This window comes from Sus scrofa, chromosome 13 (assembly GCF_000003025.6).
Source record: "Sus scrofa isolate TJ Tabasco breed Duroc chromosome 13, Sscrofa11.1, whole genome shotgun sequence".
NCBI lineage: Eukaryota > Metazoa > Chordata > Mammalia > Artiodactyla > Suidae > Sus > Sus scrofa.
Window position 1 is genome coordinate 20,056,595 of NC_010455.5, and position 26,757 is coordinate 20,083,351.

The following is a 26,757-nucleotide window of genomic DNA, read 5'->3' on the forward strand; positions in this document are numbered from 1 at the left end:
CTGCTCAGCTGGCATCACTTTCCCATGGTGAGATGTCTAGAGGTGGTATCTGGGCTTTGAGCTCTGTTGTCAGCTTTGAAATAAATTGTAACCATGTTTGGTGGCAAAAGGGAAGAGGTGAGGGAAGGAAGGGGCAAGAGAGCCTAATTCTAGACAGATATGTTTTCTGCTCAGTCTCTAGTAAAATCTTCCCTGTTCATTGCATGCCCCAAACCTAGGACTGTAAATGATTTTTTTTTTTGGCAAAATTTTTGCTTTCAGTTGATCTAGTGGTTAGAAGCAGAAAGACCACAAGATGGGGCTAGAGAGAGGCTTGTTTTGAATAAGGCAGTAGCCAATTGACTGACTTAGCAATTAGTATTCAAAAAGAGTTTACTTTTATATCTTAAAATGAAAGTTAAGATCTACTGGGTCTTTACAGTTCATGGTTCTTCTATAGAAAGGTCTATGCTGTTGTGGTCTATGCACATGGGTTGGAAAAAGAATTTTCTGGACATAGTGGGGTGAAAAGAAAGTCTCATGTATTAAGACAAGGGACACTGCTAGAGCAGCAGGATGACTTACTGAAAATCAGGGGGAGCTGACTCAGAGCAAGTGGTTCTGTCTGCTTTTATAGCCTAGGGAGAGAGGACAGTCTTGGGCTACACCTGCTGACCTGCTGATTGGTTGGGGAAAGAGGGGTCTTACAATACACTTGCTGGTTGGTGGGGGTATATAATGTGCCTCTATAGGGATGGGGTGAGGAGTGAGCCACATACCTTTCCTGGTCAGGGTAGGAAGGACTAAGCCAGGTTGCTCAAGGTGGGGGAGGGGTATTACAGTGAGCTGGGTGGGGTGACAAGGGAGCATTTGGTAATTTTTGTCTTGGCTAGAGGCTTTGAGTTCTGTCTCCTTGAAGAGAACTTGAAGTCCCACATATGCTGTTAGCAGTGCCAAGTATTGTCCCTTCAAAACAAGTGCAGGCAGCTTCTTTTCCTCCTCCCTCCATCCCCTCATCCCCCATTGTGATTTGACACATCCTTTCTCTGTTGGGATAGCTCAGTTGCCTCCCCTCTGTAAAGCACTATTTCAGAAGCTTTGAAAACTCCAAATGAAAGGGCAGAGCACATCAGAGCTCACTGCTCTGGACTGATTAGCATTATTACTTGGAGAAATTCCTTCAGTAAACTTCCACTGAATACTTGTGTAGCCTTTTTCAGGGATAGTTCTCAGAATAATCCGACAGTCTCATCTCACTTCTTCCCAGTGAATTATTTGGAACTCCTCCCCCCAACTTGAAGGCATAGGAGGTAGTTTTTACCAATCATACTTTTAATTAAAGACAAAAATTTTCAAGTTCAGAGTGCACAGATGATAAATACATAATGCTCTAAATTTTTAGATTAATTGGTAATAATTTTTGCAAAGGACTTTGGAGATAAAAAGTGTTGCATGCTGTCATGTCAAATTAGCATTGATTACAAAGATTTTTAAGTTTAACACCGTGTGAATGTTGGCTTTTTCAGACCTCTTAGATTGCATTTACAGAACCAAGGGGCACTCACTTCTTTGGAATCTTACATCAATTATTGGATAAATGAGAGAGGATCAGTGACCTTAATGAACACAGCAATCAGTCTGATAGTGCGCACACGCGCGCGCGCACACACACACACACACACACACACACACACACCTGCTAAGAATTTTGAATGCATTAGGAAGGACATTCTCCATCCATTATGGGAAGACCGGATTGAAGAAAAATGGTAACAAAAAGTTGGGTCATTTTGGAGCCTGAAGTTGCACTTTTTCTTGGTTTCAAACTGGAGATGATGGTCTAAACTGGTTGAATATGTTGATTCAGTCCTCAGAGATAAAAAAAAGCAAGTGGAGACTTGGAAAGGCAGACAATGCCTCAGGAAAGTACCCCACACCATAGTGACACCTTGCTAAATGAGATAAATAGTGCTGTCAGGTGATGTTCTCCATAAACGTTATCTTAGGTACCGTGATACTTAGAGATAACCCGAAGAGGGTTTCCCAAATTGTGAGGGGGGATGAGGACCCTATAGGATGAGGGTATTGGAGCCAGTCTGTCAATAAAAATAACTGTCATTTGCATCCATTTTGGGGTTTAACAATGCATCATCACTCTTGTTCTTTCATGGTGTTCCCACAACCTCCCTGTGAGGAGGTCAAGGCAAGTCGCATTTTCCCAAAGCCAGAAAGTTGAGTGATTTGTCTACTCAGACCCTTTGGTTCCAAGCCCAATGCAATTCTGCTGCAACTCTGAAGGTACTAAGAGGCAGGGCAGGGAGTAAAAGGAAGGAAACCAATGTGGACCTTAGTTCTGGTGTGGAGGAATCATTCCTCAGATGGAAAGAGGGAGAGGGAGGGGAACCATTACCTCCTCATTTCTGTGGGTCAAAGAGAACATGTGCTTGGGCAATCACCCCTCCCCCACCTGAAGATAGCTCAATAGCTAGTTAAAAGTTTAGCTAAGTGCCTTCTTGTAGTAATTTTAAAAAGGAAGATGCTATTTACAAAGGCTAATCCCTACTTCTCCTTCTATTTCTTTCTTTCAAGGAAAAATGTGGGAAAGTGTGATTCAGAGCCTAAGAGGATGAGGGAAAGACTTGCTGGGCTAGTTGTGAAAGTGTGAACATAGCATGCTAGTCTGGGTATTAAGGTACGACAGATTTTGCTTTTTCCCTATGTGTCTCCATGCATGTCTTTCTGATACGTCTCTCCCTTCTCTTCTTATGAAATGATGCTGGCAAATGTAGAGGAGAGGACTTTTATTGTGTTAAAAGGAGCTTTCTTTGAGACAAGTTTCCATAACGACAGACTTATTATATATAGAAACAACACTACCTGCTTTTTAAAAAGATTCTTTTGGAATCAATGTCTGAGTCATTTTAAATCTGGTAAATTCTTAAGATATTCTGGAGGTAAATGGAAAGCATCCACAGACATCTTCAAGTCAGTGGGTTCAAGGGCAGTTGGGCTGCACATTGCTTTACCAGGTCTCTGTGGATCCCCTGGCCTGACCCTGGAGTGCGACCTGTACCGAGGGCAGGAGAGGCAACTCCCCTGGCCCTATGCAATTCCATCTCCCATTGCCTCCTTATTCTCTCCTCCTGTTTCTCTTTCCTCTCTTTCTTTTCTTCCCTCAGATTTAGCAGGTTAATCACATGCTAGGAATCTCATATACCTGTATCACCACCCAACACTCTTCCATACACACCATTACCAGAGCAGCATTGCCGATGGTGATGGGGCAATCCTGAGTAGCCCTTTTGGCCCCTGCATTGTGTGCATAAACAAACAACAAACTGAAGCCCAGATCAATGGTTATGAATTTCATATCATATTGGGTCCCCTGAGTTTGTGGACATTGCTTTTAGCTAATTTATATAGCGTGATTAGAATGAGGTTTTTATATATGGCATAACATCTTAGCTGGAAATCCAAATTACTGTCTTCCTGCCTCCCCATTTACACAAAGTCAACTTTAAATTAGACTGATTGGATTAAACTGATCATCTATTTTCCCTTCAGCAGAGAGTAACATCCATAACGCTGCTTCTTGGTCTGCCCTAGATGATCGTGGCCAGTAAAGAATCATAGAGAAGTGTTGCAGTCTTTCAAGAGATACCACTGACCTCAAGACTGGGATTCAGGAATCCTGGGGGCTTCCCTGCCCTGCTAGCTGTGGAACCCTGAGCATGTTCCTTTAAAATCTCTGGATTATGTTCCAATCACACTGAGCTAATATAACCTCCTCTTCCTGTCCCAGAAAACAAGGATAAAATTACTTAAGTGAAGGTACTTTATAAGCTAAAAAGTGCTGAAGAGGAGAATTAGGTGTCACTTTCCATCCCTACCTTCTTTGGTTAAACTTCTACTCTCCTTTTCACCTTTACCCCATACCAAGCATTCAATGCCTTTTCATTCTCCCCCAAGCAAAGCCTCAAAAAAGTGTCTAGACTTATTGGAGGGACTCTGAGTCTCTCAGAGTTCTTTTTCCTCAGGAATCTGACCAAGAAGAAATGACCTAAGAATGCTCTGATGTGGCTGGAATTTTACAGGTACTTTCATTACTTTAGATGCCCCAAATCTGGATTACAACACAGAAAACAATGTGTCCAGTTTTTTGATTTTGCCTTATTTTGCAGTAGCATTTCTTGTTATTGCAAACAAGAGTTAGAACAAGCTCTGTTAGTTTTCTACAGAATACCCCTAAAGCATTCAGCATATCTTTTGTAGGATATTTGGAATCACTGTGTTTCAAATCATCTTTAAGTCTACTGTGATCACAGAGCAGCTAACTAGCTGGTAGGTGTGCAAGGAAGGGGACAGGGGAACATGTGGTGGTAGAACCAACACTTCTAGGTTTGGAGACTATCTCCTCTGAGTAGGAGTAATTCTCCTTCCCACCTAAAATCAAATATTAGCATCCTCCCCAAAGACTGCCTCCATATGCAGTGCAAACAACATCAAAATATAACAGTTCAGATTTTGTATGCTATAAAAACATAGCATTTATTGACAGGAAGTTAATTATGTTGGAGTACACCAGAGGAAACAAAAAGATTAAACTTCTACCCAAGATACTCCATTTCTCCATATTCATGCAAGTTACTATAAAACTTGTTCAGGAGACATGGTCTAAGCAGTTTGATAGCCCAAGGAAGAGTTCAAGGTCAGAGCCTTCTGAAAGTTATTGATGCCTGTTTCCTGAGCCTGCCTGGTATAGTGTCCAGGGAGTCCTGGTTATATCTTATTAGCAAGGTTGACTCTGGAAATGCGTGGACTGTTTTACTGGGTTCCACCTGAACATTTTGAGGTTTTCAGCTTATGGAATGTTTTAGCTACAATCAAGGATGTATTGATGAATTAGAATGTCATGTCTTCACAGTAACAAAACAACAGCAACAACAAGTACTACATTTCCTATTGCATACTGATATTGAATGGCACGCCCATCTATTTGTTAGACCAGCCTTCAGAGATCATCTTGAAGCTTTACTCTCAATTTTCAGGTCCAATTCCTCAGCAAGTGCTATTGATTCTACTTCATACTTCTTGATAAATCTTTAACATTTCTACTACCCCCATTTGAAATTAAGGACCCATCATATCATGCCTGCATTATGACAATCATGTCTTCTTAAAGCCATTCTTTTTTCTCTCTCTCTCTTTTTTTTTTTTTTTGTCTTTTTAGTGCTGCACCTGTGGCATATGGTTTTTCCAGGCTGGGGGTTGAATCAGAGCTGTAGCTGCTGGCCTATACCATAGCCATAGCAACACCAGATCTAAGCCGCATCTGAGACCTACACCATAGCTCACAGCAATGCCTGATCCTTAATACCCTGAGTGAGGCCAGGGATAGAACCTGCATCCTCATGGATGCTAGTCAGATTCATTTCCGCTGAGCCATGACAGGAACTCCCTTAAAGCCATTCTTGCCTCTCTGACACATTCTCCTTTAAACATGCACATCTGGTTTCAGATTTAAGATTGCAGACTCACACATCCAGCCTTCCTTTCTCCCAAAATCCCCCAGAAGGATGAAGGAAAGTTTCAAAGAACAGAAATTTAAATATAATAACCCTGTAATATAAGGACAAAAGCCAACAGCAAAAGAGAAAGTTAAAGGAAATTCTGGAAGAGAAGAGGTAGATGTGATCATTTTGATAAAGACAACATAACTGGGGAAACTGCAGTCTGAAATAACTACAATGAGAGCAATCTTCTCCAAGAGGGAGCAGAGAAAACCTCAAGGTGGAGGTCAATGAATACAAAATGCTGGCCATGGGGTCATCACCAGGGTTAGTAATAATAATAAAAAAAGGAATTCCCTGGTGGTGCAGCAGGGTTAAGCATCCGGCATTGTCACCACTGTCACTCAGGTCACTGCAGTGGCAAGCATTCAATTCCTTGCCAGGGAACTTTTGCCTGCTGTGGGCACAGCAGCTGAGTCTCCTGGAAGTGTCCTCTTTCCCTCACTTCCCCTCATGCACAGAGCATATGGCACAAAATCCCAGAGCTAGTCTCTAAAGAATGTGTGTGAGCTTTTTAAGAAGGTATCCTCCTAAAAAAGGATTTGGGGATCTGGAGAAAAGCTAAGCAGATCAGAAAATAACTCAAAAGAAATCAACGTTAAAAAGCGAGAAATCAGGGCCCAAGAACAAAGCAGCTCCACCCAAGAGATCATTCCAATAGATGTGACACCCAAGCCCTCTTTCCATGGTAATTTTAGAGGACACTGCCTGCAGACAGCTCCCTAGCCCTGGACCCCATGGGAGAATCAGCAGGTCACCAGCCTTTGCTTCCTACGTAGAGCCTGCCTTCTGGGGTCCCACTTATGGAGAAACTTTTTAGGGAAACAAACCCACCCAACTGCAGAAGAAATTTTGCTCTTTACTCATGAATGTGAATTCTCAACCCCAAACCTAGACATTTAAGGAAAACCAGCAGCACAAAAGGGAAGGATCAAGCTGAAAAAAATTAGAGCAACCTTCTGTGGAAGAGAAAGACATAATAGGAGTAAAAAAAGAACTTGAAAGTTTAAAGCTATCCCTAAAAAAAGAGAGGCAGGTGGATGTCCATTTTTTTTCTATCTAAAAACCAAAGAACAAGATAATATGTATGTGTATAAATATATATATATAAGCAAAGAAGAATCCCTGAAAACTAAAAATAGTCAAATGAAACTGAAAAAAAGGAATCAAAGGACTGACTACATAAAGAAATAGAAAAGCAGGGTTAAAGACCAAAGCTAAGAGATGGAAATCTCCCACAATGGCAAACATAATTGAAGAGGTTATCCTGTCAACAGGAGAATGGACATCAATGGGCATATATTCTCATGTGAAAAAGTACTCAGCATGGAGAATGAGAACCCTGTATCTCTGCACGTGACATGAGTGAATTTCAGGAACATTGAGCAAAAGGAGGCAGCCACCAAGAGCATGTGTTATGTTATCCTACATGTGTCAAGTTCAAAGGTACTGCTATTCCAAGGCACTGAAAGTCATGAGAATAACACACACACACACACAAAAAAAAACAAATTAAAAAAAAAAAAAGGAGTTCCCGTCATGGCTCAGTGAAAATGAATCTGACTAGCATCCATGGGGATGCAGGTTGGATCCCTGGCCTTTCTCAGTGGGTTGAGGATCCGGCATTGTCGTGAGCTGTGGTCACAGATGTGGCTCAGATCCTGCGTTGCTGTGGTTGTGGTGGAGGCCAGCAGCTACAGCTCTGATTCAACCCCTAGCCTGGGAACCTCCATATGCCAAGAGGGCGGCCCTAAAAAGACAAAAAAAAAAATTAAAAAAAAGTTGTGAGAGTAGTGGTCTTTGGAGAGGTGGTGACAAGAGGTGGCATGAGGGGGCTTCTGGCGACACAGGTTTTTCTGTTTGTAAACGTTTGTCAATGTATACACTTGTGTGCACTTTTCTCTATGTCTATTATATTTTGATAAACACTATCAAAAAACAGAAAATCGAATATAAAACTTCATGCATTCAAATTTATCAGTCTACTCATTTTTTTTTTTTTTTGTCTTTTTGCCTTTTCTAGGGCTGCTCCCACGGCATATGGAGGTTCCCAGGCTCGGGGTCTAATCTGAGCTGTAGCCACCAGCCTATGCCGCAGCCACCACAATGACAGATTCGAGCAGAGTCTGTGACCTACACCGCAGCTCATGGCAACGCCAGATCCTTAACCTGAGCAACGCCAGATCCTTAACCTGAGCAAGGTCAGGGATTGAACCCACAACCTCATGGTTCCTAGTCGGATTTGTTAACCACTGAGCCACAACGGGAACTCCTATCAGTCTATTCTTAATGGTTCTGAGTTTTGTATTACATTCCAAAAACTCTTTCCTAATCACACTTTCCTTTTTCCTGATGCTCTCTTCCTGTACATTTATGATTTAATGTTATTATTGTTGTTTTTGAAATTGCATGACCACTTCAATTTCTTTATATAAATCAAAATTTAAAAAACATCTCTAGGAATTCCTCTCATGGCTCAAAGTTAATGAACCAGACTAGTATCCATGAGGCGGAGGGTTGATTCCTGGGCTTGCTTAGTGGATTAAGGATCAGCATTGCCATGAGCTGTGGTGTAGATCACAGACGTGGCTCGGAGGATCCCTTGTTGCTGTGGCTATGGTGTAGGCTGGTGGCTATAGCTCTGACTTGACTTCTAGCCTGGGAGCCTCCATATGCCTCTGGTGCAGCCCTAAAAAGACAAAAAACAACACAAACAAAACAAAAAACCTCCACGCATCCACCAACAAATGTGTTATGATTTATTTAATCAATCCTTAATGTTAGAAATATAGTTTGTATCCAGTTTTCACTGTTTAGAAAATAATAAAACATAGACAACTGGGTAATAAACATTCATCCATTAAGAGCTGTGAGAAGAGGACAGAGATAATGGAATAGAAGAGACCAGTGGATAATAGAGGGGTGTTCCCATTGTGGCTCAGTGGAAACTAATCTAACTGGTATCCACGGGGATGCAGGTTTGATCCCTGGCCTCAGTCAGTGGGTTTAGGATCCAGCGTTGCTGTGAGCTCTGGTGCGGGTTGCAGATGCAGCTTGGATCCTGTGTTGCTGTGGCTGTATGTCAGCAGCTACAGCTCTGATTCAACCCCTAGCCTGGGAACTTCCATATGCTTGGGTGCAGCACTAAAAAGACAAAAAAAAAAAACAAAAAAAAAAAACCCCAAAAAAACCCAAAAAACCAAAAACCCAAAACAGAGGAACATTTCTCAGAGCTGAAGAAAGAAGTGTCTTCAGCATATCATGGCCTAACCTACACTGGGCAGGATGCTGAGGAAAAAAATTCACACTTTGAAGCAACCAAATTAAAGTAGAAAACTCCAAGGATAAACAGAATATTCTGAAGGTTTCTATAAATAAGAAGCAGTTTACCTCAGATGCAAGGAGAATCAGTTTGACACCAGACTTCTTACCATCAAGAATGAAGAAATCCTCCATTTTTTTTTTAAAAGGAAATGACATGTCTCAAATTCTCAATACGCCCCCAAACTCAATTAAATATATTTCTGAGAAGTCAAACACCCAAAATATTTACCACCCATTTAGCCAACTTGAACAATTCCTTGGAGAGTTTTCCTAAAACATAAGAAGGAATATAGGAAAATAACTTGTGTCTTAGTTCTCCATAACGGTTGTTTGGACCCCAGACCATTGTTTCAGTGTTCTTGGTACTTCCATGTCTGCTCGTCAGGACAGACAGGGTCCCCTGATTACCACACACCAATAAAGGATCAGAGCTTCCACCTCAGGTCAGGTATTTAGAGAACTTCTTCCACCATGTTTTACCATCACTCCCGAGCCATTTTAGATTTTGTGACTAGCTGAATGGAGAGCTTTTCTGAAAGCACAGCAGCCCTCCTCAGACTATGACCTAGAAAATGATTTGCTAGCCCCCAGGGATCTCATGAATCTGCATACTAACTGGAAGGTCACCACCATGTGCAAACTCTCTGGGATTTCAGCCAGGACACATGTTTGCTTCTATATCTCGTTCTCTTCATGTTCAGAGTAAACAGAAATACTAGGCTTTCCCATGTGGTAGGGATTTATTATATCCTGCATTCTCTTTCCCTTTAGTTCATGGCTCAACTCCCAGTGCTTGAGAGCTCAAGAAATCTAGAAAATTCCTTCCTCCCAATACGACAGTTTCCTTAATAGGAATTTGAAAGTCCTTTGTGAATTGTTGCAAAATATTCACTCTCTTCTTCTGTAATAAGACTTCAGCTTTATCTAATATAAGGGCAGCTAGCAATTCCTTGAATCCTAATCTACACCATGTTGGCTAGATCTTTGCCCACTCATCACACAGCAGTGATCAAAATTTCTTTGTGTGTCTATCTGGTTATTACATGGCTCCCTCTAGATCATGCACTAGAGAGAAATGCCCTAAACAAGTCTAAGAAACACTCAGACTCAGAGATTTCAAACCTGTGGAGGACAGCCCCTACTGCACCATCACTGCTCCTCTGTGATAAATGGTGGTAAAGCAGGAGGTGGGAATGCCCTGGGTCCCTGGGTACCTGTGCCCCATGATGATTGCCCCCTAGAGCCTCATTGTTTTCCTTTTTAGATATTTGCAAAGCTGTTTCCAAAATGGACAAGGATATGATACTTCACATCCAATGGGCTGTCCAATACGGCAGCCCATGTCCTGGGTTTGCCATATTGGTTCCATGAGAATGTAGTAAATATCCCTGTTGCATTGCTCTATATTTCCTTTCATATACATTGTCTTTTCAAATTTTCTGAAGAGTCATGGAATCATGATGAACCTGTGACTGCTTTGGTGTTGAAACAAAACTATTAGCATTGGAACTAAGACCATGTTCTGGTGAATCCTCTCTTCCCTTCCACCCCTAACAGCTGCATCATTGGCAGTATTTATTCATTTGCAAAATGGGTACTTTCTCTTGTTGATTTGTCATCAGTTCAGTTTGCTCATCTGTAGAAAGGGGATAGTAATAATTACCTAACTGGATTTTTGTGAAGATCATACTAATTAAGGTATATAAATGTTCATTGCAGGATAGAGTAGACCCATGATTTTTTGACAGTTTCTACTCTGAAAATCAACTCCTCCCATATCATTACAGTTATAATAATGAGGAAATTGGTTTCTTTAGCCTAATACTATGACATTTTGCAATAATAGAAGTTGCAGATTCCAGGGGTCAATTTGAAGAACAATTTCTTTGTTCAGCCAATAAGAATAAGAGCTATTTGGCTTGTTTGTATTTGCTCAGTGGAGGATGGTCTTTGATCAAGAAAAGAGGGCACTTGAGTCAGCCAAGTTTCCTCTGTTGCAGTGTTGGGGTAACAGAAATTTCAATTGAAATTTACTATTGGTTGATTAGTCATGGCTGCTTAGAGCACTGCTTTGGGAAGGAGTCTCACCACACACACACACACACACACACACACACACACACAAAAGCACTATGATGCGTTTGTTAATTGATTTGGTCTTGGTAATTATTTTTTAATGCTTTTTTATATCAAATCATTACACTGCCCACTTTAAATATATGCAATTTTATTTGTCAATTATTCCTCAAAAAAGTTGGGACAGTATATGCAAGCTCTATGATAAAAAAGGTAAACTAAATCCTATTTGAAATATGTGGGAAATATACCCCTTCCTTAGACTGAATTAACATTACTCAGTGACTTTCTTCTTCAAGATAGCTAGGGTCCTCCACAATAAGGGAAGAGTGAGTTTTAATTTGGAGAAAGCAGGGATGGATAACTTTGGAGCCTGATGAACATGGAAGGAGAAGGAAAGGTAAGCCTCGGGGGCAGTGATGAGGGAGGAGCCTGAGCTGATTACTTTTTTTTTTTTGGGGGGGGGCCATACCTGCAGCATGTGGGAGTTCCCAGTCTAGAAGTCGAATCAGAGCTACAGCTGCCAGCCTATACCGTAGCCACGGCAACTCAGGATCTGAGTCGCATCTGCAACTTACACCACAGTTGACGGCAACACTGGATATTTAACCCAGGGGGCAAGGCCAGGGATTGAACCGTGTCCTCATGGATACTAGTTGGGTTCATTACTGCTGAGCTACTATGGGAACTCCTGAGCTGATTACTCTTGCTTTTACCCCCACCTTCTATCACTTCTCTGTATTGCCCTGTGCTCTGGAAGCATGATCCACATGGACTGTCTTAGCCCTGGCTTCCAAGAGGATTTGGACAATGGTAAGCTTTGTCCTAGAGAATAAGAGAGAAAGGCCAGAGCATTTCCTTCTGGCTTCCCCTTGCCAGTGCTCCCATGACTCTGACTATAGCTGTGCCCTCCATGGCTACATCTCCCATTATGGGGCCTTTCCACAGCCCAGCCCTCACTGAGCTCCAGCAACACTATTTCCTCACCTTGCCCCAATAGCCACAGGGTTAGAAATAGCGTCATGCTTTTCTAGTTTCTGAGTGCTGCAACCTTTCTGTTTATTTTCTTAACATTTTCCACACCCCTGTAAATGGTCCTTCAAAAATACCTCATATCACTCAAGGTGGCTGTTCTTTTGCTATCCTGCCTGACCAGTGCCTGCTTCACCTATACCCTATGCACTTGACTGACCTTCCTACACATTTGCCCCAGGCCCCAGCTGGTGGTGGTTCTTATCAAAGGGGTGGTGAGGGGCGTGCCCCTTGCTGGTTTCCCTGGTAACTAATGAGCCCACCTGGCATCAATTCCCTTTATAAATGGTAACCTCCTCCTCCCTAGCACTAATTTAAACCTGCCGCCATGTCCTGCCTGCCGACCTCTGCTGCACATGGTGAGGTGTTGCTTCAGGACCTTGCTTCAGACATGTAAGCTCCCCCATCCATTAAACCATTGGTACCTCTGTCGCTGACTCCCTGCTCTTTCTTTGGTCTTAAAGCTGGATAAGTACAGGGCTTGTGGGCCTGTGGGGTGTAGCCAAAAAGGACCCAAGATTAGAAGGCAGTTAGTTTCTCAATTCCAAGTATCCAGGACCCCAGATTCTTATACAATACTTCTCTCTCCATCACCTTCCCGTTATGGAGGTAAACAGCTAAGAGTGTCCTGTAGAGACTGCTTCTGGAGTGACCTTTCTTTCCAGGGTACCCTTCATGTCAGTATTTTTGTGGACAAAAATGATGGGGACCCCCCAAATCCATATGTGTAAGTTGGCCCAGCTCTCATGCTCTCTATTCAGCTAAAGTCTATATAAGAAAGACCACCCTAGAGGTATCTTCCAAAGACTAGAAATGCTGACACAGGGGCTCTGACTTCTTGGCAGCAGTTATTCTGGGAATCAGGGTCTTTGCTCTTCCTTTTTCCCTTTCTCCCTTCCTTCTTTGTGAGGATGTCTGAATAATGCTCTTTGTAGGGATACCTGACCCTTTCCCAGATCCTCTCTGATGTTTTGGTCTATTTTTTAAAACACACTGGGTATTATTTTTTTTCATCTTTCTCTTATCTTTGAAATCCTTATTTCCAGCATTTTCCCGGAGAGGCAGGAGGCTTGGTCTTAGAGTTGCTGCATGACATGGGAAAATTAATTCCCCTCTTTGGGCCTCTCATTTAACCTTTGCAAAATGATTGAGTAGAACCAGATGATGTCCTGCACTTCGGTCACTGATGGTTTTCTAGGACATTTTGCTTTGAAACCAAGGCAGGGCTGACATAGGATGGCATCTGAACATGATTAGTGGCTATCAGCATTCCACTTGGGGAAGTTTCATGGGGTCTGTGGACTTCTACTTGGAGCAAAACTGCTAAAAGGAGCCCAGGCAAATATGCAGGGGAAGTGACCCTCCCTGTTGCTCTGCCTTGTAACACAGCCAGTTGTTGATTAATGAAGGGGAGAGAGCGCAGAAAACTGAAATCCACAGATGATTGTCAAACCTCACCTTCAGCAATAATTTTAACCTCCTCTGATCCCATTGAACTTTTTTTTTTTTTTTTTTTTTTTTTTTTTCCTCTGAAGACTAGAGGGCTAACAAGGAAAAAAAAAGCAGACTGATTTAAATTTCATCTTCTTTCCTTTTCTCAGTGCAAGATAAGGTAGAGTGCTAATGAGCAGTAGAAAGACAACAAGGGTTCATGGAAGGGTGATAAGAGAGGCTGAAGAAGCCAAAAAACCTGCCTGCATTGTGAAATTGCAAAGAGTAAAGGGCAGCATCAGGATAAGCTGGGCACTGTCTCCTTGGCTTTATCCTACTTCATGCTTTAGTCTGATGCATTTAGTGGGTGGTGAGGCTCTGCTCCAATCAGTCATTCAGGATCCCAGACTTCTTCGCTCCCTTGAGGCATCAGAGACCTACCCCCCCCCCCCCCGCCCCCGCAATGGATCCCCTGCATCTGGCTTGAAGACAGAGAAAGAGACCAAGCATGGAGGATTGTGAGGGAGGTCTCATGGGTGGGGCCTTCCCACCGAAAACTCAATCACATGACCCCTTCTTGCTGCAGGGAAAGCTGGGAAATGTAGTCTAGCCATGTTCCCAAAAAGTAAAGAAATAGGGTGGGTTTCACACATGGTGTTGTCTCTGCCACCAGATCTTGTCTATGCTAGCTGATTTTCTCAGAGCTCTGAAATGAGGGAAAAAAACATTTTCTCAGCAGTACTTGTGCTCATGAATGATCTTATTCATGGCTCCTTATCCTTTTTTATCAGAATGTGCCTAATCCCCAGCACCCAGACCACAGCTGCTCCAGGTTAGGGAAACTCTCTCTGATGGTAGATGACTCTCTCTGAAGGAGGTAAGAGGAGGAAAAATTCTACTATTTTCTTGTAGCCTTATGGTTAGGGACCAGACTTTAATCCCATGCAATCTGATTTGAATCTTCACTATGACCTTCACCTTCCTGGGCCTGAGTTTTCCTAGTTGTAAAACAAAAATTAAAAAGCTTGTCTCAATAAGACTATTGTGATGTTGGGAGTATTGTTTGTCATAGTTGACAGGTCTAATATTAATCTAAAAATCTCAGTGAATTCAGAAAGGGAAGAAAATGTTCATATTTGCTTCTAACCCCAGTAGCTCTTGGGGAGTTGTTACCTTAAAAAGGAAGGACACTCCTCTCTACTCTTTCTTTCTTGCTAATTGACAGAAAAGAATCTGGTTATGGCTTCTTGTCATCAAGAGTGCAGGGGTAATGGCAAAGAATATTCATTTTTGTATTTCCTGTTGTGGCTCATTGTCAGTGAAAGCAACTAGTATCCACGAGGACAAAGTTTTGATCCCTGGCTTTGTTCAGTGGGTTCAGGATGCAGGTTGCCATGAGCTGTGGTGTAGGTAACAGACACAGCTTGAATCCTACATTGATGTGGCTATGGTGTAGGCCAGCAGCTCTGATTTGACCCCTAGCCTGTGAACTTCCATATGCCATGGGTGGAGGCCTAAAAAGACAACAACAACAAAAAAAAAAAAAAAAAAAAGAAGAAGAATATTCATTTCTTCCTCTCTGTAGCAAAAATGAGATCTGGTAGGAGAGGCCAAGTATCTGATTCTGTCATTCTTAGACCATCAGAGGACCAAATGGATAACTGTGTATGTGTACTGGGAAAGAATTAGGCCTGGTGGGAATAATTAGGATTGATTTTGAAGTTTTGGACCTTAGAAGACCTTGTGAAAATCTGTTCCTTATGGAAACAAAAATTTTGAAAATAATTAATTTTTTTTCCTCTTTTACATCTGCACCTGCAGCATATGGAAGTTCCTGGGCTAGGGGTCGAATTGAAGCTTCAGCTGCAGGCCTATGCCATAGCCACAACCATGGCATACCAGGGTGGCCAGGGATTGACCCTGCATCCTCACAGAGGCTATGTTGGGTCTTAACTCTTAATCTGCTGAGCCCAAACAGGAACTCCTAAAGATATTTCTGAATTCTTCAGTCCAAAGTCTCTGTTTTAGTTTGTACTACCCTAGAAGTTCAGGGGACACAGTGATAGTCCTGATTATTGTAATAGTAAAGGCAACTGATTTAATGGACCTAAACAAATACCCATTCTTAGCTGTTACTACATCAAACTTGTTTGTTTTCATCTTGTTGCATCCAGGACCAGTTGGTTGCAGAGTTGAGCTTTTTCTACAATACAATGTTGTCCTTTAGGTTATGGAGAAATTAGTGCTATAATTTGATGAAGTTCCTGTGATGACTCTACCAGTGATGCATTTGTGCCTTTGTTACATTGCATAGAAATTGCCTAACCTTTGTTACGCTGCTTGCTAATTAAGCAATTGTGGTAGGTGACTCTCTCCAAAAGTTTTCATTAGGAATGTGCAGTATTTAAGTTTTAGTCTAATAGATGAACTGGGTTTCTATGGGTCCAGCTCCAAAAGAGAGCTTGAGCTCCCAGTTTTATGGGTCAGAGTGGAACTGGATGTCCAGAATTATGGCTCCAAGGCCAAGATTCCTAAGGGAGTCTACAGAGGCGCATCAAAGTTCTAGAAAAGATCTGTGTGGGAACCTGGAGGACAATACAGTACAGCCAAGGAATAGGATGGGGTCTGGACCTATCAGGTGGGTCCTGGCACCTTCTTGGAAGTTAGGGGATATCTAGAGCATGTAGAAAGTTCTTAGAAAAACCCTGGATTCCTTACCCTTATGAGAAGACCTCCAACTTCTCGCATGTCTTGAGCAAGAGTAATCCTGGTGGACAAGGTGTGGCCACCCAAGGTCTTAGTGTCAGGGGCAGCCATGGGCCCTAAGAGGTTGGCTGAAGCTGGGGCAGCCCTCTCTCTATCCCCTTCCCTCAGTGAGAGGACTGAGGACCCCCACACAGACTTGTTATTGTACAGACTCCCAGGAAATGGAGGAAGGACAAAGGCTAACTCTTGTTTGACATTTCTGCTGCTCTCCTTTCCTTCCACCCTACTCAAGAATTCAGAAGTACAGGAAATTACTTTGTTAACCAAATGGGGAATTTAATGAACCCACCAATATCAAAAGAGAGACCTGTAATATATTTATCTGTGTAATTAATTAGCCTTTGTCTGTGAAGTGTTCTGAGCATAGAAAGTGCCATGGATATCTTGTATTATTAATTATGATCATGCATGGGAAACATAACTGGGTTTCTTGACCTCCGTGCCCGTAACAGCTCCTGTTTAATGGAGCATTCATTGTAGCTTTACTTTTTGATCAGCTTCGATTCTCTTTAGGTGGTAATATATTGGAATATTTTTTCATGCCTTTCAAGATTTTTCCTTAGATAATCAACTTTTGAAAGTGTGTGTGCAAGGAGTTCCCTGGTGATCTAGTGGTTAGGACTTGGTGCTTTCAACCCTATGACCTGGGTTCACTCTCTGGTCTGGGAACTGAGATCCCACAACAAGACGTCACATGTCACATCCCCTCCAAAGTGTTTGTATAGATGTGAGTGGCAGTAAGGGGCCGCTGAATGTGTCTGAGGAGGGGAGGAGTAAATAACTCTATTGGAAGCAGATTTACAGAAGATGCATCTCCTAGTGTCTGATGAAATTAAAACGGGGAGAGAGTTGATGCTGGTAAGAATCCCAGTCATCCATGAGGTAATGACAATTTGGACTAGACTACTGTTTGGGAATTGGGGATTGTATGGAGGACAGAAAAATGTATCATTTTGGAAACTGTTGAAGAGATTGTCCTAATGGGCCCTCTGGTGTATTAGAGGAAAATCATAAGTAGCTTAATTCCTTGTGTTAAAATGAAAAAGATTTTGGAGAGCTGGAAATAGCCTTGAAATGGATAGATGTGAAACAAATTTGGAAGGAGAGCCCCACAGCAAAAAGTCCAGTGGGCCTACAGAAGAAGCCCCCTGTGGCAAGTGGGTAGATGAGTGGACTGTAACAGGTATTGCCCAGGTCCTGACGAAGCACAGGGCTAGGTGGCAGTCAGGCATGTCTTCTCACCTGTATTTGGATGCAATGTAATAATCACCTGTGTTTTAAAAAAATTTTGTTTTACTGCAGTACAGTTGATTTGCAATGTGTTAGTTTCTGGTATACAGCAGAATGATTCATTTATAAATATATATAATTTATATATATTATATAATATACATACATAAATATGTATATGTATATTTCATATTCTTTTCCATTGTGGTTTATCACAGGGTATTAAAAATAGTTCAATACTCCATGGTGGACTTTTTTATCCATTATATATGCACTAGTTTGCCTCTGCTAATCCCAAAGTCCCAATCACTTTTTCCCCACCCTATCCTCCTTGGCAACCACAGGTCTGTTCTCTGTGTTTGTGGTACTCACCTGTCTTTTGTGCAGTGGGAATTGCATTTTGGAGAAGTCACAGTGTTCCATCCTTGGGTCAGCAGCAGGCAGAGGGAGGTGGACCTAGGGAGAAGGTGAGGCAAGTTGGGTAGAGAGCTGTCCTCCAGCGTGGATTACTGTGATGACAAGAACAAAAATCCATAGAGGAATGTGGTATATTCTTGAGCAGGGCATGGATTTTCCAGAGTGTGGGAGATGGGCTCATGCCAGCTTTATTTGGATTTTCCAAACCAAAGTGACCTCAGCTAATACCAAGATATCAGAAGGAAAGACAAATCCTAGAACTGGGGATACTCTGCAAATATTCACAACCCTGTGAAGACAGGAGCCCACCACCACCTTCCTCTCTCCAGCATGGCCCTGGTATAGCCATTCATGATTTTTCTACTTTTCTAGAATAGTTACCCATAACTCAGTGGGGCAAACTATATCTCCAGAGCTTTCTGAAAATTCTTTTCTTCCAGAGCTACTGTTTTGAATTAGTATGGGCTTTTAATGAGAGAAAGTCGAGATAACTGTTGTGGATCATTCTGGACTTGAGACTCAGAGACACTTTTACCAGAGCCACTCTTGCCTCTTAATGAGGTAAGGCTAGCCAAGAATGGACTAGGATCATTTCCCCCAAGCTCTTCAGAGACGAAATATGGTTCTACCATCTTAGGAAACCTTCATGGAGAAGAAATGAAAACTTGGATTAGTGTTCCAAATTGCTACCTTCTCTCCCGAACTCCTTTCCTTTTCTGTTCTTCACACTCCCTTATTTTTTACTGAGAATGTGTGTGCTGGTATGTGTTATCAGTGGAGAGGTGCAAGTTTGAATTTGGGGAGTAGATGTTCCACTGGACAGTCTTTATTACTAAACTGCTATGTGACCCATGATAAGTCACCCAGTCTTTCCTCCTCTGCTCTGATCTCATACAATCCACTGTGGAGTTTTCATTAGGTTGTCTCTATTGACAAAATTCTTGGGCTAAAACTGGTCATTTCATCTGCCAACACAAAAAGAAAAAGGACCAAGTACTCACTAATCTAAGTGCCCATCAGTGGATAAATGGATGTGGAAGATGTGATGTACATCTGTAATGGAATACTGCACAACCATGAAAAGATGAAATCTTGGAGTTCCCGTGGTGGCGCAGTGGTTAACGAATCCGACTAGGAACCATGAGGTTGCGGGTTCAGTCCCTGCCTTGCTCAGTGGGTAACGATCCGGCGTTGCGTGAGCTGTGGTGTAGGTGCAGACGCGGCTCGGATCCGCGTTGCTGTGGCTCTGGCGTAGGCCAGTGACTACAGCTCCGATTGGACCCCTAGCCTGGGAACCTCCATATGCCGCAGGAGCGGCCCAAGAAATAGCAAAAAAAAAAAAAAAAAAAGAAAAAAAAAGATGAAATCTTGTCATTTGAGACAATATAGATGGACCTGAACTGAGTCAGGTGGAGAAAGACAGATAATGTATGTTTCACTTATAGGTGGGAATATAAAGAAACAAGGGAGTTCCCTGATGGCTCAGCAGGCTAAGGATATTGTGTTGTCATCATTGTGGCTCTGGTAACTGCTATAACATGGGTTTGATCCCTGGCCCAGGAACTTCTGCATGCTGCAAGTATGGCCAAAACAAAAACCAAACAAAATTAATGAATAAACAAAAGCAAACACATATAAAGAACAGTGTTGTGGTTACCAGAAGGAAAGGGAGGGACGGGGAGGGCAAATGGGTAAATGGGATTAGTTGCATGGTGATGAATGGAAACTAAATTTGGGGGGTGAGAATGCTGTGATGTGTACAGAAGTAGAAATACAATGTTGTACATATGAAATGTCATAAACCAATGTTAGCTCAATTAAAAAAAAAAGCTGAAGTGTTGTCTTTTACAAATACTGTTGCAAGATACTACATTATTGCTAACTTGAATAACTCTGGGGCTGAGAATGCCTTCTCTGCCTGGCCTCTAGCAGTCAACTGTGAATTTGCTTGAATGTTGGATTCACCTGTCTTGTGGGAGAGCTCTTTCTTTCCCCTGGTACTTACCACATCTACCAAGGCATTCAAGTCATGTCAAGAATCCCTGGCAGGGGAGGGAGTAGGAGGGACTGGGAGTTTGGGATTAGAAGGTTCAAATTACTGCATTTGGAGTGAACAAGCAATGAGATCCTGCTGTATAGCCCAAGGAACTCTGATCACTTGTGATGGAACATGATGAAGGATAATGTGAAAACAATAATGTATATATATTATGCATGAGTGGGTTACTTTGCTGCTCAGCAGAAATTGATAGAACATTGTAAATCAACTATAATAATTTTTTTTGACTAAAAAGAATCCTGGTGGAGGGTCACAGCATGTCTCTAAGATCCATTTCATTCCCTGTGTTTCTTTTCTCTTGTCATTCTAGGATGCAAATGGGCTGAAGACAGGGGCCACCATTAATGGAACCTGAACAGTGCCTAACCTAACCCCTGTGGATATCTGTTGAATGTTAAATAATAGCAGAGATCATGTAATAAGGACACTCAGCTCACTCAGGAGAGAATATCAAACAGTCTGGAATTTTCCTGTTGCTGGCAGCACAGCCCAGGAGCATCCTGAGGTGAATTTAAAAACCTCAGCGATTCAAATCACATTTCCCTTAAGAAATACATCTTCTAGCTTGGAGTAATTGTTCAGTTTATTGCAGGTTTACTGAGTGATTTGTTAGTCCTTGTTTGAATCTTCCAGGTCTGGAAGAAAGATACTGCACTTAAATGATAAATAATCTGAAAAAGGAGGGGAAAAAAAAATCTAACCAGCTACCTGGCTGGTACCTTTCTCTTTTTCCTCATCCACTATTTTTTTTTCCCCAACTGCTTCAGTTGTTCTGAAGTAAATTATGACCGTATGAGCTCCATTTAAAGAGCTGCTATAGAAAACAAGCTGCCACAAGCTATTAAGAAAATAACCCTATTTCAGTTTGGAGCGAAAAGGAAAAGAAATTAACTCCATTCAGGATACATACATTTTTTTTTTTTCAGGGAACCAGAGTCTTTATAGCATCAGTGAAAAGGAACTCTGTCCTCCTTATCTTCCTGCTTTTCTCAGTTCAGCCCCCATTCTTATTCCATTGGTGCCTGGAGGAAGTCTTGGTTAAAAGCTTTCTGATGGAGACATTGATGATTAGTTTGGAAGGAGCCAGAGTGAGTGGTCCCGACTCCTCCCCCGCTTCCCCCGCTTCCAGGATGTGCAGGGCTGCACCCAGAACAGATGCCTTCCTTTGGACAAGGGTCTCAACACCTCTGGGGGCACTGCTGGTCTTGAGATTCACTCCTTTTCTCATGTTTGGTCCACTCAGTGTCAGATGTTTTGCTAGGTGACAGGGATATAATAAGTAAGACACAGTCCTGCCCTAAGATGACCTCACTGTAAGTTAAAAAATTAGGCTGTCCCTCTGGATAAGTATAATGGCAGTGACAGGCATGGCTTGGGGGTGGGCTCTGAGACCAAGGCTCAGAGCACCTGCCTTGTCTTAATGGGCTAATAGAAGCTTTCTGGAGGAGGGGACACCTGAGTTGCTTTCAAAGACATTTTCCAAATGTAGGAGGGGCCAGAAAAGAGCCTTTCATTGTCACACCATATTTGCTATTTGCCCCTTGAAATCTAGGTAGAATTATTTTACCCCACATTTCCAAAGCTTATCAAAGTCCAAAGAGGGGGGGGTCTCTTCTCATGGCCATTTCTGCTTCCCTGTGTCCACCACTGATTCTCTTGGCTATGATGGAGCTAATGCTGGTTTTCGTGCTTTGTAACATCTTGTTTGTCTTGATTTTAGTCCCATATTTACTGACAAGGAGGCTGAAGGTACTTATGATAATTCAGGTAGCCTAGTCTGTTTTCTAAAATCTAAAACTACTATCCCTTATATGTGAAATCTAAAAAAAGCATACAATGAACTTCTTTGCAGAACAGATACTGACAGACTTTGAAAAACTTACAGTTGCCAAAGGAGACAGGTTGGGGGGTGGGGGGAATGGGCTGGGGTTTGGAATGGAAGTGCTATAAAATTCAGTTGTGATGATTGTTGTACAACTATAAATGTAATAAAACTCATTGAGTTAAAAAAAAATAAAAGCTAAGCTCTTCACACTATAGTGTGTTGCAAGTTAAAAAGAAAATTCTATGTGGTCTAAGTGAAAAGAATATTTAGCCTGACATCTCCACTTTTGAGCATGAAAAACCTACAGCACATTTATGGTATTTGCCTGAATAGATAAGTACCATTATCATTATTATTTGAACAGTGCTATTTGTTGTGCTTGATTTTTCTTTTTCAGCATAGAAATGTGCATTTTTATAACACATTTATATTTCTTATGAACAAACATTTCAGTATTTCTCTATTATTTGTCTGTGGTGCCCCCAAAACTTTAAATTCCTTGGCCAGTTCGTAATAAACCTTACAAAACACAGAGTTGGGCTCAGAGCCAAAGCAGAAAGATTGGAATATTTATAGTCTCCTGCTCCTAGGTAGATATAATGATATAGGAAACTGGATTCTGAAGTGTCTATTTAGGACTTGCTTTCCCCTTATAAGTGCACCAAAATTCAAAGAGGAGTGTTAGGAAAATTTGAGCTGATCATTGTTCCTGGAGGCAAAAAAGACCAGACTGTGTATGAAAATACTAGGGCTAGACTACATTTCCCAGCCTTTGCTGCAGTTCATCCTGGTCATGTGACTAGGTTCCAGCCAATGGACTGTGGGAGTCGGTGACATGCACCACTGCCAGGTTTGGCACCGAAAAAATCCTCTCAACTAAGTTCCTCAGTGCTGTTTGCCATTTCCAGCTGCCTGGAATAGAGATGACTTTCAGGGTGACCTCAGAAGCCATGTGTTAAAGATCCATGATCAACTCTCTTTCTGAATGACTGTATAGAATAATCCATTTTTTGACAAGAACTGTTCTATGAGCAGGGAATAAAATCTATTGTGCTTTTTTTTTTTTTTTTTAGACTTGTTACAGTAGCTGGTGGTACTCTCAATGGCACAGACAATCTTCCCCAGAGTGTTTATTGTTAGAAGCTTAATGTCTGTGTCCCAAATCCTAGTTTCCACTGTAGAGAATTCTTCAGGGAGGGTTGGAGGAATTTGTGAGGCTTTCAGTGGAAGGAAGGCACATAGGTTGCCTTTATCAGGCCTGATCCCTGCTTGCATCTGCTTAGTTTGACTCATCCCCTGAGGGTATTTCAGGCGTGGCAGGGGTAGAATGTTCTGACTGTGGTCTTTTCCCTTGATTGCTTAGTCAACATAGTTGGTTTTTGGCAGGGTTTCTGACAATGTTTCTAACCTCCAGGGCCTGCCATCTCTCTGTCTTTGTTTCACCCTTCTTCTCATGAAGAGTTGTCCATTGTAATGACTTCATTAGCTCTGAATGTTCTCAAATTTTTGCTCAGATAAGCAGGGTGAGGAACTTAACTCTCTGAGCTGCTGAGTGAGAGCTGGATTTGAGGGCAAAGCAAAACTGTTCCTTTTCCCTCTCACATGTATCAGTGGAAGGTGCCGTCAGGAGCCTAGTGTCAGTGAAACGCTTTTCTAAAAATACCAATTTGGTGTTGAAAAATAGGCATATATCCTGTCAATGTTTCTAGAGGTTTCCTGAGCCTGAGGTTTGGGGACAATTTATTGGATAGATTTGGAGAACTGGGCCTCTTCCACCACTGCCACTACATCTGGAATGATAAACTGATGAAAAGCCAGAAACATCTCTTGCTGGGAAATAGAATTTTCACTTCATTCAGATGCCCCAGGACATGACCCACAAGGAGTAGGCAGTGGTTCATGACCCTGTTACTGTAGGCTCTGAGGTGTGAGAACTAGGTGGAATGCTTGTCTTCTCTGTGATTCTATATTGCTTTTTCTTTTTCATTCTTTCAGAGGTGAGAGGGCTGAAGCAGGAAGGATGCTTGTGTCTTACTCTGCAGCCTATGAATGGTACCTTCAAAATATGCCCCTCCTCCTATTTCTGGAGAAATGAGTAGGAATAATGCCACTCTGCAGTTGGAGATTTTGAAGGTGAGCGTGTTTGATATTCTGTATTTAGCCTTTACATCCGTATTTCTAACTTTACCCCAGACTGAATTGGATAGAATTTTACGTTTTCCTGTAGACAGAGGCATCTCCTTTTACTTTGGTGTATTTCCCATCATCGGTATTTATAACTGAATATCCCATGATCCCTCAAGTATTTATCATTAACCTATCATTTACTATTGTTTGGAAAGCCATCTGAGCATTTGTCTCCACTCAGCCACCATCCCAGAGACACCAGTAAGAGCTGTATTACTTAAAAGAGGTCATAGCTCAGTTACCTTCTTTAAAAATATTATGTATAAATTATTCCAACTATCTAACCCCCCATTGAAGTTCTCAAATTGATTATCCCCATTCACAAATTCACCCAGGGAAGCTGGGGGCACTTCTCTTAATAATTGCCCTTTCATTTAGATCATCTTGAATTGTCTCAACCTCAAGTTATATCAGTTACTACAAATTCCAGTTAAAATTCAAACTGTACTTTTAACCTGACCAGGCTGAAAACATCTGTTGTACATGCTATTAAAAGGTTCCAGCTGCCCCTGACTGCCTTGTATTAGGGTCTGATTTTTTTAAATGTCAGGAGAAAAGGGAGAATGCAAAGATGTCTTACCAGAATGCATAACTCAGGGGAAAACTTATGCCAGATAGAATTCACTAACAGATGATACTAAATGTCTTTCTTTCTGTCTTGGTCAGTTCAGTTGGAATATTGTGCTGGTTTTCTTCTTGAGATCAGGTTGATTTAGTTATATTTATTTGAGATTTTCTTTAATTTTTTCTTAGTGGCTAGATGGTGTCCCCACCACTGCTTGTCTGCCCTCCCAGGGTTAAAGACCCATAAGGTCACTCAGGCCTGAGAAGCAGACATTGTTTTTAGCATCATCAAGAAGAGGGATTGTGGTGGCAGGGCAGTAATTGCCCCTACCCACACTCATATCAGAGTCACATAGTGGTCCCTTCCTGCCTCCTTCAGGTCGCAAGTCTGACATCTCCCTTTTGAAGGCAGCAACATAGGTGGGAGCAGGTAGGGACTGGCCATCCATGTCAGAGGCTGAAACCAAGAGAAGTGGGACGAGGAAGGAGCATATGGTGCAAAGATAGAGGGTGAGTCTAGGAATGAGATCCTGTGTCTGAGAAGATGCTTTCAGCACCAAGGAATAGAACTCCCAACACAAATGATTAAGGAACAAGAAAGCTTATTTCATGTGGTTGTTAGTGATGCACTCAGTGTTTCTTGTGCCTTCCTCAACACGCTGGCTTTGTCCTCAGGCTGGTGGCTGGGTGGCCTCAGCAGCCCCAGGTAATCTTGACAACGTAGCACCTGAGAAGGAGGATGGCCTTTTCCATAGCTGTCTCTTTACATGGAGAAAACTTGCCTCTGAATCCGCAGGAGACTTACATTATTTTTCATTGGCTAGTTGGGTTGCATACCCATTTCGTAGCTACTAATCAATAAGAGGGTGGAGTTACCAAGATCTGTTTGGACTAACTGTTGGAGTGAACTCAATATTGGGGGATTAGTCAAAGTTCTATAAGTGTGCGCCTCGTGTTATTATCTCTTCTATGTTATCTTATTAATTAGATAGATTAATTATACCTAGGTATGTAAAACATTTAATAACTGGTATGTAATATAAAAATAAAAATACAGTCCCTTTTATTTCTATAGCTAAACTATAGATACTACATATAAATTAAATTATATTAATACGTACTATATATAACATATATACCTATTACGTACTATAGTATATATCATATATACTACTGCTATTATATATAGACTGTTATATATATAATATAAACTAAATGTATATAACCTAACAGTTTCTTCCAAATGCCATATGTTATAACACAAATCCTTCATCCCATCAATGTAATAATTTCCTATGTTTTTGTTTTTGTTTTTGTTGTTGGTTTTTTGAAATTGTTGGTCTGCTCTTTTGGCTGATGCTGTATTCACTAGCTAAATGCTGCTTTGCCAGAGCCAGGGTTTGATAAGTGCTTAGGGCCTTTCCAACATCTTTCACATTGTGTTCATAGCCATTAGGGGACTGGGATTCTCATCAGAACTTGACTGGGGCTCATAACTTTGCCCCTTCTTAGCAGTGAGCTCTCTAATTGTCCCTAGGCCTTGAATCCTCTCCTTTAATCTTCTCTCCCCCAGAGTCAGGTTGGTAGCTGGGTGCTGATCCCATGCAGGCACTGTTCTGGGGGTTGGGGTCCAAAGAGACAGGCAGAGAGGAGGAGGCATGGGTTCAAGATGGCAGGTGAGGAACACATTGGTCTTTCCTGGTTTCGGGAGCTGGACTTGGAGCTTTGGCCTTTTCCTAGAGGAGAGGAAACTCCAATGACTATGTGCCCCACCCACACCAGTCATGGGAGGGTGGATGCTGTTGAGAAGGAGGCAACTGACTGAGGTGCTCTCTATGAAGTGGAACAAAGGCAGAGGAGGGTAGACAAGGAAAAGGGACTTGAGCAAAAAAGAAGGAAGAGCTGTGGTTTGAATTGGGGTGATGGGCTGTGTGGGTGAGATGTGGGAGAGAGGAGGCAATGAGGCTCCCCTTCCCAGAGGTCACCTGAGGGGGCCAGGGAGCTCATACAGCCACTTACTGGGATATCTGGCAGAACTCCTTCCAAGACTGGTTCACAGTGTAAGGAATGGCTGCTCCCCCCCAGGGATGGATCATCAACTAAAGCAAGGTGCCCAAGCTCGTCTGGTGGCCCTGATCTGACGTCCAGCTATTTCCTGGGGCCCTGGACATTCTGCAACTACTCCTGGAGCCTGGCAGCGTTCTGGGTGCATGTAAATAGCTTGGCTGAATGGCCACCCCCTCCCACCCAAAGGCTTTTGAACCAGAAAGCAAATTCTCAACTCATTAAAGCAATGG

The 26,757-nt window shown here is 42.1% G+C and overlaps 1 long non-coding RNA gene across 3 annotated transcripts in view; it reads left to right on the plus strand.

Moving 5' to 3' along the window:
* LOC106505563 overlaps positions 1,780–26,757 on the plus strand; it is a 335,645-nt gene continuing 310,667 nt past the window's right edge. The window contains exons 1-4 of one of the 3 annotated variants that reach the window (XR_002338196.1): positions 1,780–2,671; positions 20,195–20,389; positions 20,811–20,972; positions 23,705–23,842. This is a non-coding gene — a long non-coding RNA (uncharacterized LOC106505563). The remainder of the gene's footprint in view (positions 2,672–20,194; positions 20,390–20,810; positions 20,973–23,704; positions 23,843–26,757) is intronic. The other 2 variants (XR_002338197.1, XR_002338198.1) reach the window with 2 other exon arrangements.